Below are 14,099 nucleotides of genomic sequence, written 5' to 3' on the forward strand. Positions count from 1 at the left end.
ACCCACAAGCACACACGCACACACGTGTATGCACACACACGCATACTTATGCATGCAGAAGCGCATTAGTATACACACATGCACACACGTACAGATGCATATGCACATACATGCACGCATAAATGCACTGTACACACACGCAAACACATGTGTGTGCACACACATACACATGAGTGCAGACACACATACACGTGTGTGCATACACATGCACGCACAGAAGCACAGGCACACACGTGTGCACACACATACACATACATATGCATATGCACACACATGTGAACACATGTACATGTGCACACACGCACACACATGCATACATGCACGCACACACACTCATGCACACGCACACACATATGTGCGCACACGCAGGCACACGGGGGGCACCAGGAGCAGCAGTGTGAGGTGGCTCTGAGCCGCGCTCCCTGGCCGGTTGAGTCCATCCCACTGCAGACAGTGAGACGCCCTGCTCTGGGCTGGGCTGGGGCGCGAGTCTGCCTCAAAACCGGGCGCCCATTTTCCAGGCGGGGAGACAGGCCGGCTCCCAGGTGCTGGCACTGCAACTGGGAAGGACTGAGCCAGCTAAGCCCATCTTTCCCGCTCGGGAGCGAGCTGACACGTTTTGAGTTAATCAAGTCCTCCCCCGTCTGGCAGGCTGGGACAGAAGGCCTTGCTGTGTGAAATAAGCCGCCACACCCGAGTCCGTATGGTCAAAGTGACGAAAGGTCTGTCAGAGGCAAAGGCCACGTGCTGTGGCCCCCGGGGCCACCGCAGACCTAAAGGCGCAGAGGCTGGGCCTGTGGGAAGCTGGGCCTGTGGCAGCCTCCCGCTCAGCCCGTGTCACGTCGGGAAAGCAAGGAATGTGGGGGGATTCCTGTGGAGGGGGGCCTGCCTGTCACCCAGAGGGCCCGGCGCATGGAGACTGGGGTTCCAGGTGGCAGGACCTGTGTCCTGGTGAGTCACAGGCCAGAGAGACCGGGAACTCTGGAGCCAGGGGAACTGCCGGGTCACAGTGAGCACTGGAGGTGCAGGACTCTGACTGCCCCGGGCCACGAGGCCTCTCGGAACACCACCCGCCGGCCACAGCACCCCAGCAAGTGAACAAGCAAATACGCAAATAAATCTGAGGGCTCGGTGGCTTCACACACAACGTCCTAATGTTTCAATCTTCAGAGGCAAGAACGAGATGGGAGTGCAGAACAGAAACTGAAGGGAGAGCAGATGAAAACCCCCCAAATTTATTGCCAGACACAGACCTATATATCATGAAGCCGAAACCACAAGCAGAAGAACTGAAACCCAACAAAATCCATGACCAGACACGTCTTATTCAGACTGCAGGAAACTAAAGACAAAGGTGGAAAAAAATCTTGAAAGTAGTGTGTGTGTGTGTGTGTACATATATCACTGTCACTGTCATCCCGTTGCTCATCGATTTGTTCCAGTGGGCACCAGTAATGTCTCTCATCGAGAGACTGATTGTTACTGTTTTTGGCATATCCAATACGCACAGGGAGCTTGCCAGGCTCTGCTGTGCGGGCTCCATACTCTCAGTAGCTTGCCGGGCTCTCCGAGAGGGGTGGAGGAATATAACACGGGTTGGCCGCGTGAAAGGCAAAAGCCCAACCGCTATGCTATGGCTCCAGCCCTGTGTACATATATATATATGTATATGTATGTATGTATATATGCATATATATGTATGTGTATATATGTATGTATATATGTATATATGTATGTGTATATATAGTATATATACTATATATACATACACACATACAGAGAGCATGTTTATAAATCTTGAAAGCATATATATGTGTGTACATGTGTGTGTATATACACTGTATATAGATACACTGTATCAGTGTATCACTGTCATCCAGTTGTTCGTAGATTTACTTGAGCAGGCCCCAGTGACGTCTCTATTCCTCCCAGCCCTGAGATTTTAGCAGCCCCTCCTTACTCATCTTTCCCAACAATTGGAGGCTCTTTCAGGGTTAGGGGACTGAGACCTGTTACTGTTACTGTTTTTGGCATATTGGATACGCCACGGGGAGCTTGCCAGGCTCTGCCCGTGTGGATGGGATACTCTTGGTAGCTTGCCGGGCTCTCCAAGATATATATATCAATATCTATCTATCTATCTATCTATCTATCTATCTATCTATCTATCTTGCTCGCTACGATTTGTTGCCTACTGTCTGAACTCCAACAACCTGGAAGCGGATTCCCCTCCTGCTGAGTGTCCAGGGCAGAGCTTGGCCGTGGCTGGCCCCCAGGACGTCTTCGGCGGAGGACCTGGCCGGGCTATGAACGGAGTCCTGGCCCACAGACACTACAGTGTCAGAAGCTGGTACTTGTGGGCCACTAAGCTGGGGGTCATGTTATTCAGCCATAGGTGCCTGATGCGAACACGTAGAGAGTTCATTTACAGAGCTTGGTTTAGTCTCAGATAACTGTGAGAAGGAAGTGCTTCAGGCCAGGGGGACCATACCAGATGGAAATAGGAACATCAGAAAAAGTATTTATCATACTAATAGTGGAGAGCAAACACGTGTCACGGAAGAGTTCAAATGATGACATGGCAGAGGGTTTGCCGTACGTGTTGCCTTACACGCGGAAGACCTGAGTTTGATCCCTGGCACCCCAGATAACCTCCCAAGCACTGCTAAGAGTGATCCCTGAGCACAGAGCCAGGAATAAGCCCTCAGCACCACTGTGTAGCACCCCCCCCCCAACAAAATCCCACAAAGTCACAAAGTTTTAACAGGAAAAAGCCCTAAGGGAGGGAAGGAAAAGAGAAACAGAAGAATGAACAACATAAACTGAAAAAAATTAGTAATAGGGAATGCAGAAATCCACATCTATCAGTAGTAGCACTGTCTTCCCGTTGTTCATCGATTTGTTCGAGTGGGCACCAGTAACGTCTCCACGGTGAGACTTGTTGTTACTGTCTTTGGCATATCGAATACGCCACGGGTAGCTTGCCAGGCTCTGCCCTGCGGGCAGGATACTCGGGAGCTTGCCGGGCTCTCCGAGAGAGACGGAGGAATCGAACCCGGGTTGGCTGTGTGCAAGGCAAATGCCCTACATCTATCAATAATTGTATTAAAATGTAAATGATCTAAATATAGAGGCTAACACAATGGTTAACAGAATTTAATCTTTAAAATGACGCAATTAAATTCTTCAAACGATTCGCCTGAAGGGCAATGACTCCAGTAGGTTACAAGAGGATACAGCAATTACCACCAGGCAGGCGTCTGTCTCCGGGAAGATGGACTCCACTGCCAGAACAGCCAAGCAAAGGACGCTATCTTCTGGGAACCGGAGGGACACTGAGCAGTGACACAAGGGTCGATTCACTGAGAACTTAAAGTGACCCTGAGCATGTGCCCATCTCGCCGTGGGCGGCCGACCTAACAAGCTGAACGACGAGTGTCAAGAGAGTCCAACACACCCTTCTCAGCAGCTTGGCAGAACCGGGAGACGAGACAGAGACCAATCCAGAGAGCTGAACGCCACCCCCCAACAGGACAGAGCAGACCCTTACAGAACACTCCACGGGCCACGGCGAACACTTTAGGGGGCATCTTTGCAAACGCACACGGGATATCCCCCCGACCCCAAGATGCACCATAGTCTGGGCCCCCGCGTGAACCTCGAATGCACTGAACAATCATTCACACCATGCAATCTATGCAGCTACGCATAAATATACAAATATATGGAAGATATTTATATATCTTTCCTCAGTAAAGGGGGAAATGGGCCCTCGAAGCAGCTGCTAACGTGGACAGCTCAAGGCGATGGACCCGCTGTGAGAAGGTGCCGGCCCAGACTCGGGAGAAGGTGCCAAGGCCTGGAGGCCAGGCTGTGCGGGCAGGAGCTCTGGGGATGCTTCCGGGCTGGACGTGCGGGTGGCTGTCTGCAGGGCAGGTGCCTTCACCCCCGTGCCCTCTCTCCAGCCCCTCAGCATCTGTAAGACTGTTTTCTTTGGCTCGCTGGCTTAGAGTCGCGCTATGCCAGGGGAGCTCGCTGGGAAGAGATTTCTGCCTCCCGGATTCCGGGGTGCTTGCTCATTTGATCCCCCCCGGCCCAGTCCCACATGTAGCTTGGGGAACACGGAGGGGGGGGCTGCTTCTCCAGTAACTTGAGCCCTGCCCGCCCCCCACCCAAAGCTCTCCAGGGAATACTGCACATCCGCTCACAGCGTGAGCAGGGCCTGGTGTGTTACCTGGGCAGCAAGGTGGTGGGGGGGGGCTGCATTTGCCTTTCAACAGTTCCCCCCAGCTGGTTCCGGCATCCCTGGCCCCATCTCAGAGCTTCCTTGCCAAAGATGGCCCCCCACCCCCGCTGGAAATGATGGGTGAGACGTCCCCTCGGTGGCAGCTGGGGGTGTGTGCCCCCACCCAGACAGCAGCATGCCCCCCCACCCCAGGGCCCCGACTCCTGAGGGTGGGCCGGCCGGGGGCTGTGGGAGCAAGTCCCTCTGCGGACCTGGTGGTGAGTGGGCCGCTGAGACGGGCAGCCTGGAGGGGGGCTAGGCTGTGCAGGTGACCGGCGACATGCTTTTGCCAGGCCAGCCAGCCTGACAAAGACCTGGGGAAGCCCCACTCACTTGAGACCAGGCTGCCCGAGACGGAAGTTGTGGACTGGGGGCCTCTGGCATCTTCCCAGGCAAGTGACCAGCCCGCCCTGCTCCGGCTTCACAGCGATGCGAAGGAAGCGTGTGGGGCTGGGGGAGTCATGGGCTCACTTCTTTATTTTCCCTTCTTTTTTTAATGTTTGACCACACCCAGTGATGCTCAAGGGTTACTCCTGGCTCTGCACTCAGGAATTACTCCTGGCGGTGCTCGGGGTGATGTAGGTAGGTAGATAGGGAAAGGCCCTTGGCAATGAAACAGATTAACAAAGCCTCTAGGAGGGAGAATCCTGAGACTGACCCAGCCTCCCTGGTAACGGACTTTCACCTGGAAAGAAGCCCCCACGTGAGGGCAGGTTGGAGAAACCCTATAAAAACCAGCCCAATAGCCCATTCGAGGCTTCCTCCACCCTTGGAGAAGCCCGTGTTCTCTCTTGAGCGCGTTACTCCTACTGGCTTTTCTTTTCCACTTATCCCTTCCTCCCTCTCTCAGAAACCTCTGAATAAAATCTTTCACTTCACTACTTGTCTACTCCTGAAATTCTTTTCTGCGAGTGAGACAAGAACCCAGTTACCGTGGGTCCCGGGTGTTTGAGGCGGTTGGAGAGAAAGTGACCGTCTTTCTCCTCCCCGCTTCACGAAAGTCACCCGTGGGGCCCACCGACATCATTTTGGCGACCACGAAGGGACTGCAGTGAAGAAATCCGCGAGGAAGGAGGTAATCCGTGGAAAATCTGCTGTGGAGGTATGCTCCCTTGGAAATCTCTAGGGGGGATGAGGGAGGAATGTGATAACCTCTGTGTGAGTGTGTGTGTGCATGAGCACCCTGATAGGTCCTCCTATCAGGCGTGATTTTGTGGCTCCACGACCTGGCACTCTTAAAGTCCCTCTAAGTCACGGAGCTCGAGTGGGCTGCCTGCGATTCCATGGAGAACGTACGGTCAAGGGTGGCACTGGCATAGCTGCCGGTCGCAAGTCACAATGCTGAACCACTACGGCTAAGTTCTCCACCAGCCAGGCAAGCATCTGAGTGGTCTCTGCAAAGAGGCACCCCTCCTTTGTCTGTCTTGCGTCACCATTCACTATGGGAGGAATGGGAGGGAAGCCCACTAGTGAGAAGATTCTGGAAAACTGAGGCAGATCAATGTCCTAGTAGAACACCCTTTCCCCACCCAGTCACAGTCCGATTAAAGGATCAACTAGAGGTCAATTGTAATGCTAATGAGGGAAACCAGCATGTTTAGCTCTAGGCAAAGTAAGATGGAAGAAAAAGGTAAAAGCAGGGAAGATGTAGCAAGTTAAGAAAGGCAGAACTTCTTTCAAGGAGCAGGGCTTCTTTAAGACCACAGCATTAGGTTCGGCTCGGGCACACAGCTGTGGGTCTGCCCGGTGCCAGGGACACCCAGGGACGCCTGCGGTGGAAGCAGAGGCTATTGGTGGAGACGTCCAGATCCAAGAACCCTCTGAGAAAAGGCCTATATAGGAGGGGTTAGAGTCCCCTCAGAAGAGGCCAAAGTAGAGGCCAGTGTATGGGGGGTTAGAGTCCCCTCGGGAGAGGCCAAAAGAAGGCCAATGTAGGGGGTTAGAGTCCCCTTGGCAGAGGCCAAAGGAAAGCCAATGTATGGGGGGTTAGAGTCCCCTCAGGAGAGGCTGAAGCAAAGCCCTGGAAAGTAGTTTTTGCTCAAGAACCATCCTGTCTTAGGTTTTTTCCCTTCCCTAGGTTGTTGCTGGTACTCAGAAACATGGGCAACTCAACTTCAATACCTAAAAATTCCCCTCTGGGTTGCTTATTAAAACATAGGAAGAGTTTACAGTTAGGTGGTTTAAACAAAGATCGTCTTGTCAACCTTTGCAATACCACATGGCCTGAATATAATCTAGAGAATGGGGAAAAATGGCCAGTGAATGGCAGCTTGCATTATCAGACCATTTTTGAGTTAGATCGTTTCTGCAAAAAGGAAAAGAAGCAGGATGAAATCACTTACATCCGGGCCTTCATGGCACTGTTTCTACATCTGGAAAAAAGGAAAAGTTGTCGCATCTGCTATCTATATGCACCAGAAGTTGAACCAGAACCAGACCCTATAGATGAAATCCTCATGATGAATCCCCAACGAACTGTACGAGTTGGAGCCTTGAAGGCTTCGGCCCCATTGGAAGACCTGCCTCCACCTCCATTTTCTACCTTGCCTCCGCCTATGCTTTTGGCTCCACCTGCCAAGCAGGCCGAGGCCTTGGAGGGCTGGACAGCCACTGACAGGTGCCCTCCCCCATCAAGGCCATCAAAGCAGGAACCTGCTAACCCAAGGCACCCAGGACCAGCAGTCGAAGGGCAGAAAGATCCCTCAGAAGAGGAGAAATGTTCAGGAAAGGGTGATAGTAAAGAAGCTCACCCTGACTGTAAAGCAGCTCAGGCAACCGAAATGTGCCCCCCTCTATCAGAAGCCAGTCCTGCAGGGTACACTCGGAGTGGTGTCTGCTATCATCCCAAGCCTGATCCCAAATCTGATAAGTTGGCCCAAATATTTCCCTTAAGGGAGGTGCCGAATGGAGAGGCGGGCATAGTGAGGGTTCATGTGCCCTTCTCCATGAGTGACCTCCACCGATGCAAACAACAGCTAGGGAGATTTTGGGAAGACCCTTCAAAGTTCGTAGAGGAATTTCAGGCTCTAATCTCTTTTTTTGAGCTCACCTGGGATGACATACAAGTTATTTTATCCAACTGTTGCACCCCGGATGAAAAGGGGCAGATTATAACAGCTGCACAGGCCTTAGCAGATGAGCTCCGGGCTACTGACTCTGATTACCCTGTAGGTTTAATGGCAGTTCCCTTAACAGACCCAGAATGGGATTATCAAACTAGGGGAGGTAGGAAAAGACGAGATCATATGATTAACTGTTTAATATCAGGGATGAAGAAGAGTGCCATTAAGGCTGTTAACTATGACAAGCTGAAGGAAGTTACACAGGAGAAAAATGAAAACCCTTATCAGTTCCAAGGTAGGCTGATTGAGGCAATGAGAAAGTATACGAACATAGATCCTCAATCCGAGGCAGGAAACGTCTTGATAGCCTCCTATTTTATAAATCAGTGCTCCTCCGACATAAGGAGGAAGCTTCAAAAGTTAGCTATGGGACCCCAGACCCCTCTAAGCCAGCTCCTCCAAATAGCATCTAGTGTTTATAACAATCGGGAGCAGGCGGAGGAAGCTGAGAGTCCGGAGAGGTCGGTTTAAACGACAAGAACAGGCTCAGCTGATAGCAATTGCTGTCGATAGAACCCTGAGACCTCAAAATAACCCTAAAGGCAGAATCTCAGCTAGAAGATACCAGATGCACCCGTCCCGGAAGGAATGCCTCAACTGTGGAGAATTAGGACATCAGAGAAGGCAATGTCCAGATCTACAACCACCGCGGGGGCGGTGTCATAACTGTAATCAGGAGGGCCATTGGAGAAGGGACTGTCCTCAGCCCCAGAGAGGGCAGAGGCCAGCCCCTGCTCTGGAGGCCCCAGTGCAAGAAGACTGAAGAGGCCTGAGGCCACTATCGGCTCCTGACTCCAACTTGGTGATTAAAAAAGCTGAGCCTCGGGTTATTTTTGACGTAGCAGGTAGGGACATCGATTTTTTGATCGATACAGGAGCCACCTACTCTGTCCTTAACCAATCTCCAGGACCTCTCTCAGCCAACTCGTGTGAAATAATAGGGATAGGGGGTGTCCCTGTGAGAAGGTTATTTACTCAACCATTAAGCTGTAGCTATGGAGATATAGTTTTTACTCATGCCTTTCTAATCATCCCAGAGTGCCCAACCCCTCTATTAGGGAGAGACATAATGCATGTTTTAGGAAGCACCCTCCAGCTCTTCCCCTCGAAGGAAAGAATTTTCATAGCAATTCTATTGCATAGTTCTGATGTAGATCTCCCAGACATTCCCCTTGAGGTTAGAGACACTGTAAACCCTGTGGTGTGGGATCAAGGAATACCTGGAAGAGCCTTAAGAGTATCTCCAGTGAAGATCAGCCTCAAGGAAAATGCAGATTACCCGCACAAGCGTCAGTATTCAATTAAACCTGAAGCCAGAAAAGGGCTACAGCCCCTAATAGAGAAGTTCCTAAAATATGGATTAATAGTGCCTTGCCAGTCACCTTGTAATACTCCAATCCTCCCGGTACAGAAGCCAAATGGTGAATACAGACTAGTACAGGACCTCAGAGCTGTTAACGAAGCAGTGGTTCCAATCCACCCTATTGTGCCTAACCCATACAACATCCTAAATCAGATCCCTGGTAACACTGCCTGGTTCACAGTACTGGATCTTTTTTTTTTTTTTTTTTTTAAATTTTATTGAATCACCATGTGGAGGGTTACATAGTTCTCAGGATTATGTCGGTTATACAGTTCTCAAACACCCTTCACTTCACCAGTGCCCATCTTCCATCACCAACCCCCCCAGTATACCTGCCGCCCCCTCCCACCTCCCCCGTCCCAACCCTTGCACATGATATGTTTCACTTCGTTTACGCCTTATTTCGATTACATTCCATGTTTCAACACACAACTCACTACTGTTGTTGGGGTTTCCCCCAAAAAAGAAAAGCAGTCCTATTGCCAAGGAGGCATTTGATAGTTCTCCATTGCTAAGAATATAGAGATATTAAGTCCCGCTGTTTGTTACATAGTTTTTCTTTTTCCCCCTTGCCCCGTGCCACCGAGTTCACGCCTGTTTTAGTAATCGCCACGCTGCCTGACAAGGGAAAAAAAAACTGAAAAGGATGGTTATTTCCCGTCATCAGCAGGCGTGGGGCTCTGGCTTAGTTGATAGACTTGTAGAGTATCTGCAAGCAGTCTCTGGAACCGAAGGTCTTGCGCTGGTATCGGCTCCGGCTCGAGATTCCACCAGCGTCCCGCTGTTCCTTGTACATAATTTTTCCCCTTATATCCCATTCCCACGCCACCAGGTCTGTTTGCTTAATGGACATCACACTGTAGTTGATGACACACCGCGTTTCTTCCCGAGAAAGAAGAAAATTTCTTCTCAGCTGGCGTGGGGATATAGCTTAGTTCAGTCTAGTGAGATGGCTACCACTTTGATTGCCTTCAATATTTCAGCAACAGACTTACTATTAGGATCTCCCACAAAAGTCCGCCCCATTAGAAAGGAACCATTACATATTGCTCATACTAAGATGACATTAAGTCGCGCGGCCGCGGCAGCGGCCGCGCGGTTTTGGGTCTCTGTATAAAATCCAGGGAAAGTACAACCAGAAATAACATCACTACAAACTTTTACCCTTTTATGGTGCTCATAAGATGGAGAAACCTAGAGAGAGGCTCGGCGTCTCAGTTTTGCGCTCAGGAAAACCGCGGCCCCTGCGCTGTGCTCAGGAGGGAGGAGCCGAGAGAGAGACAGGCCAAAAGAATCGGGGGATGCCCGGGTCCCACAGCTTCAGCACGCCGTGGGGTCCCTGGTCCCATGCCGGAACTAGTTCAGTGGGCTGCTTGGGGTCCGAGGGCGCTCCCTCGGGCCCCTCCATCATGCTCCCTCCACAGCCGGGTCCAAAAGGAAGCACACGTGGGGGAGGTGGGTTCAAGTATCCAACTGCGGTGGGCGGGGGTCGCCGCCCCCGCCCCCTGGGGACTCCCGCAAGCGCGCTCACGTCCTGTTTGGGCTGGATCGGCGTCTCCGTTTTGCGCTCAGGAAAACCGCGGCCCCTGCGCTGTGCTCAGGAGGGAGGAGTTGAGAGAGAGACAGGTTAAAAGAATTGGGGGATGCCCGGGTCCCACAGCTTCAGCACGCCGTGGGGTCTCTGGTCCCATGCCGGAATTAGTTCAGTGGGCTGCTTGGGGTCCGAGGGCGCTCCCTCGGGCCCCTCCATCATGCTCCTTCCACAGCCGGGTCCAAAAGGAAGCACACGTGGGGGAGGTGGGTTTAAGTATCTAACTGCGGTGGGCGGGGGTCGCCGCCCCCGCCCCCTGGGGACTCCCGCAAGCGCGCTCACATCCTGTTTGGGCTGGATTGGCGTCTCCGTTTTGCGCTCAGGAAAACCGCGGCCCCTGCGCTGTGCTCAGGAGGGAGGAGCCGAGAGAGAGACAGGCCAAAAGAATCGGGGGATGCCCGGGTCCCACAGCTTCAGCACGCCGTGGGGTCCCTGGTCCCATGCCGGAACTAGTTCAGTGGGCTGCTTGGGGTCCGAGGGCGCTCCCTCGGGCCCCTCCATCATGCTCCCTCCACAGCCGGGTCCAAAAGGAAGCACACGTGGGGGAGGTGGGTTCAAGTATCCAACTGCGGTGGGCGGGGGTCGCCGCCCCCGCCCCCTGGGGACTCCCGCAAGCGCGCCCACGTCCTGTTTGGGCTGGATCGGCGTCTCCGTTTTGCGCTCAGGAAAACCGCGGCCCCTGCGCTGTGCTCAGGAGGGAGGAGTTGAGAGAGAGACAGGTTAAAAGAATTGGGGGATGCCCGGGTCCCACAGCTTCAGCACGCCGTGGGGTCTCTGGTCCCATGCCGGAATTAGTTCAGTGGGCTGCTTGGGGTCCGAGGGCGCTCCCTCGGGCCCCTCCATCATGCTCCTTCCACAGCCGGGTCCAAAAGGCCACAGTACTGGATCTTAAGGATGCATTTTTCTGTATTCCCTTGCATCCTGATTCTCAGTTTCTCTTCGCTTTCGAATGGACGGACCCAAATTATAATAAAACACAGCAGTATACCTGGACCGTTCTCCCTCAGGGTTTCAGAGACAGCCCCCACATTTTTGGAAATGCATTAAGCAAAGAACTCAGAGAGTTACAGCTAAAGGATGGAGCTATAATACAGTATGTGGATGATATTCTTATTTGCAGTCCAACAAGGGAAGCCTCCATTAGTCATACAATTCAAGTATTAAATTTCCTGGGGGAGCGAGGATATAAAGTTTCCCCCTCCAAGGCACAGATTGGACAAGGAGGCCAGGGATTAGATGGCTAGCACCAAACGGTTCCCACTGGCTATGTGGGCAGAACTTATGGCCCTGGCTTCCCCCCGGCTGGAGTGGCAGATGTACGCTAGGCTTTGCTTGGATGCAGGGCAGACATGTGCAAACACTCTATCCACACAAACCGGCTAATTACCAGCATATGCTCCACCGCTGGACTAGGTCAGTTTTCCACTGGTATGATCATTTGAGTTTTTTCTTTGCCCCACAAATAGGAATAGAAGATGTTGCTCAACATATAGAAACCCTGACAAAGTATATGCAAAAAGCATTAAGTGACACCCATACTAGTCTTTCTCTAATTAACTCAGAAATGTCCCAAATGAGAAAGGCAATCATTCAAAACCGGATGGCCTTAGATATACTCACTGCTGCTCAGGGAGGAACCTGTGCTGTCATAAAAACTGAATGCTGCGTATACATTCCAAACTACACTGCAAATGTGACTGACCTTCTGGATGACATGAAAAAGCAGGTACAGTCTCTTGAGGACTCCTCTCCAAGTTTTTGGGATCGGATCTCTTCATGGTTCGGAGGAGGATGGACATGGTTGGAGAAACTATTATTTTCCATCTTTATGATCATAGCAATAGGTGTAGGATTATGTTGTGTTGGTTTCTGCTGCTTTAATTTTTGTCTCACCATCCCAGACAGAATGGTATCTAAAGCTATAGATCACTCTGCTCTTGCTAGATCAGAGGCAATATTCTACTCCTCTAGGGTCTAATCATTTCAAAGTGACATTCCTCAGTCTAATTGATCTGATCTTTTCTTTCAGATAACTTCAGGATCCCAACCAGTTCATTGCCTGGGGCCCACTAAAACTAAGATAGCATGAGATTTCACCCCTTGCTCAGGCAGGGCCAGCGCCCCTTTGTCAGCATGAAGCAGCTCCAGAAGATGGACCTTCAGCCATTTTCCCTTGAAGATTCAAGGTGGTGAAATCTCTAGGGGGGAATATGATGTAGGTAGGTAGATAGGGAAAGGCCCTTGGCAATGAAACAGATTAACAAAGCCTCTAGGAGGGAGAATCCTGAGACTGACCCAGCCTCCCTGGTAACGGACTTTCACCTGGAAAGAAGCCCCCACGTGAGGGCAGGTTGGAGAAACCCTATAAAAACCAGCCCAATAGCCCATTCGAGGCTTCCTCCACCCTTGGAGAAGCCCGCGTTCTCTCTTGAGCGCGTTACTCCTACTGGCTTTTCTTTTCCACTTATCCCTTCCTCCCTCTCTCAGAAACCTCTGAATAAAATCTTACACTTCACTACTTGTCTACTCCTGAAATTCTTTTCTGCGAGTGAGACAAGAACCCAGTTACCGTGGGTCCCGGGTGTTTGAGGCGGTTGGAGAGAAAGTGACCGTCTTTCTCCTCCCCGCTTCACGAAAGTCACCCGTGGGGCCCACCGACATCAGGGGGACCACATGGGATGCCGGGGATTGAACCTGGGTCGACTGCGTGCAAGGCAGATGCCGTACCCGCAGTGCTGTCTCTCCGGCCTGGGCTCACTTTAATGGGGAGTCAGGAAGGGCAAAATAAATAAATAAATAAAACCAACAAAAAGACTTCCTATCGCCTCCCCCAGAGCCACCTCACGTGGAGAAGCCAGGAGCTGGCGTCCCCCTGAGCCTTCAGAGTGGGCCTTTAAAAGGAAGGGGGTGAAGGGGGACGGCTCTGGCATCTTCCTTGAGACCCGACTGCTGGAAGCTGCCTCCCTGGTTTACAGGGGGACGGGGGCTAGTTCCCCAGTTCATTAAACCAGAGCGAGTCTCCCCCACTGCTGGCCGGACCTGGGCAGCCCAGCCTGATCCCCTGCCCATAAACGTGTGCCCTGGGGCTGTGAGCGAGCGGGTGTGATTTCCGGGGGCAGCCGGGTGGGGGCAGAGCTGGAGGCCTGGCGTCCAGGTGACGGCAGTGGTGCCGTGCAGGGGCTCCCTGATGCCCCCCCTTCTAGTCCGAGACTGCCTGTGGATCTCGGGGCCCCCCACATCCTTGCCATCTCCCCCACCCTCCCTCCCTCTCTCTCTCTCTCTCTCTCTCTCTCTCTCTCTCTCTCTCTCTCTCTCTCTCTCTCTCTCTCTCTCGTTTCAGCCAACGTTGGAGCAGGCCGTTGTTGGGGGAGAGAGGAACAGGCCTGATAAATGTCTGCAGGTTCTTGGGTGGTCTCAGAGCAGCTGGGGGATGGGGCGGGGTTGCCCCCAGCCTCATTCGAGCCCGTCGGGTGCATGGGAGAGCAGTCCAGAGCCGAGAGCGGGGTGGAGGGAGCCACAGTCTAGGACAGAGGTGCTAAAACCAGCCGCAGAGGGAGAGTCAGCCTCGGCACCCCACCCCCCAGCCCGCGAGCCCGCCTGGCGCCCTGTCCACTCTGCAGCCCGCAGGGCCACGGGCCTGGAGGTGCCCGAAGTGTTGGCGGGTGTCAGGGACGCCTGGAGAGCAGGCAGGGCTCGGCACGCCCACCGTGCGGCAGTGTCTGGGGACAACACGCCGTC

At 52.6% G+C, this 14,099-nt stretch overlaps 1 protein-coding gene across 2 annotated transcripts in view; it reads right to left on the reverse strand.

Moving 5' to 3' along the window:
• Positions 1-14,099, reverse strand: part of TTC28 (tetratricopeptide repeat domain 28) — a 724,018-nt gene that overhangs the window by 36,800 nt on the left and 673,119 nt on the right. The gene's annotated exons all lie outside the window — the stretch shown is intronic.

This window comes from Sorex araneus, chromosome 9 (assembly GCF_027595985.1).
Source record: "Sorex araneus isolate mSorAra2 chromosome 9, mSorAra2.pri, whole genome shotgun sequence".
Lineage (NCBI taxonomy): Eukaryota > Metazoa > Chordata > Mammalia > Eulipotyphla > Soricidae > Sorex > Sorex araneus.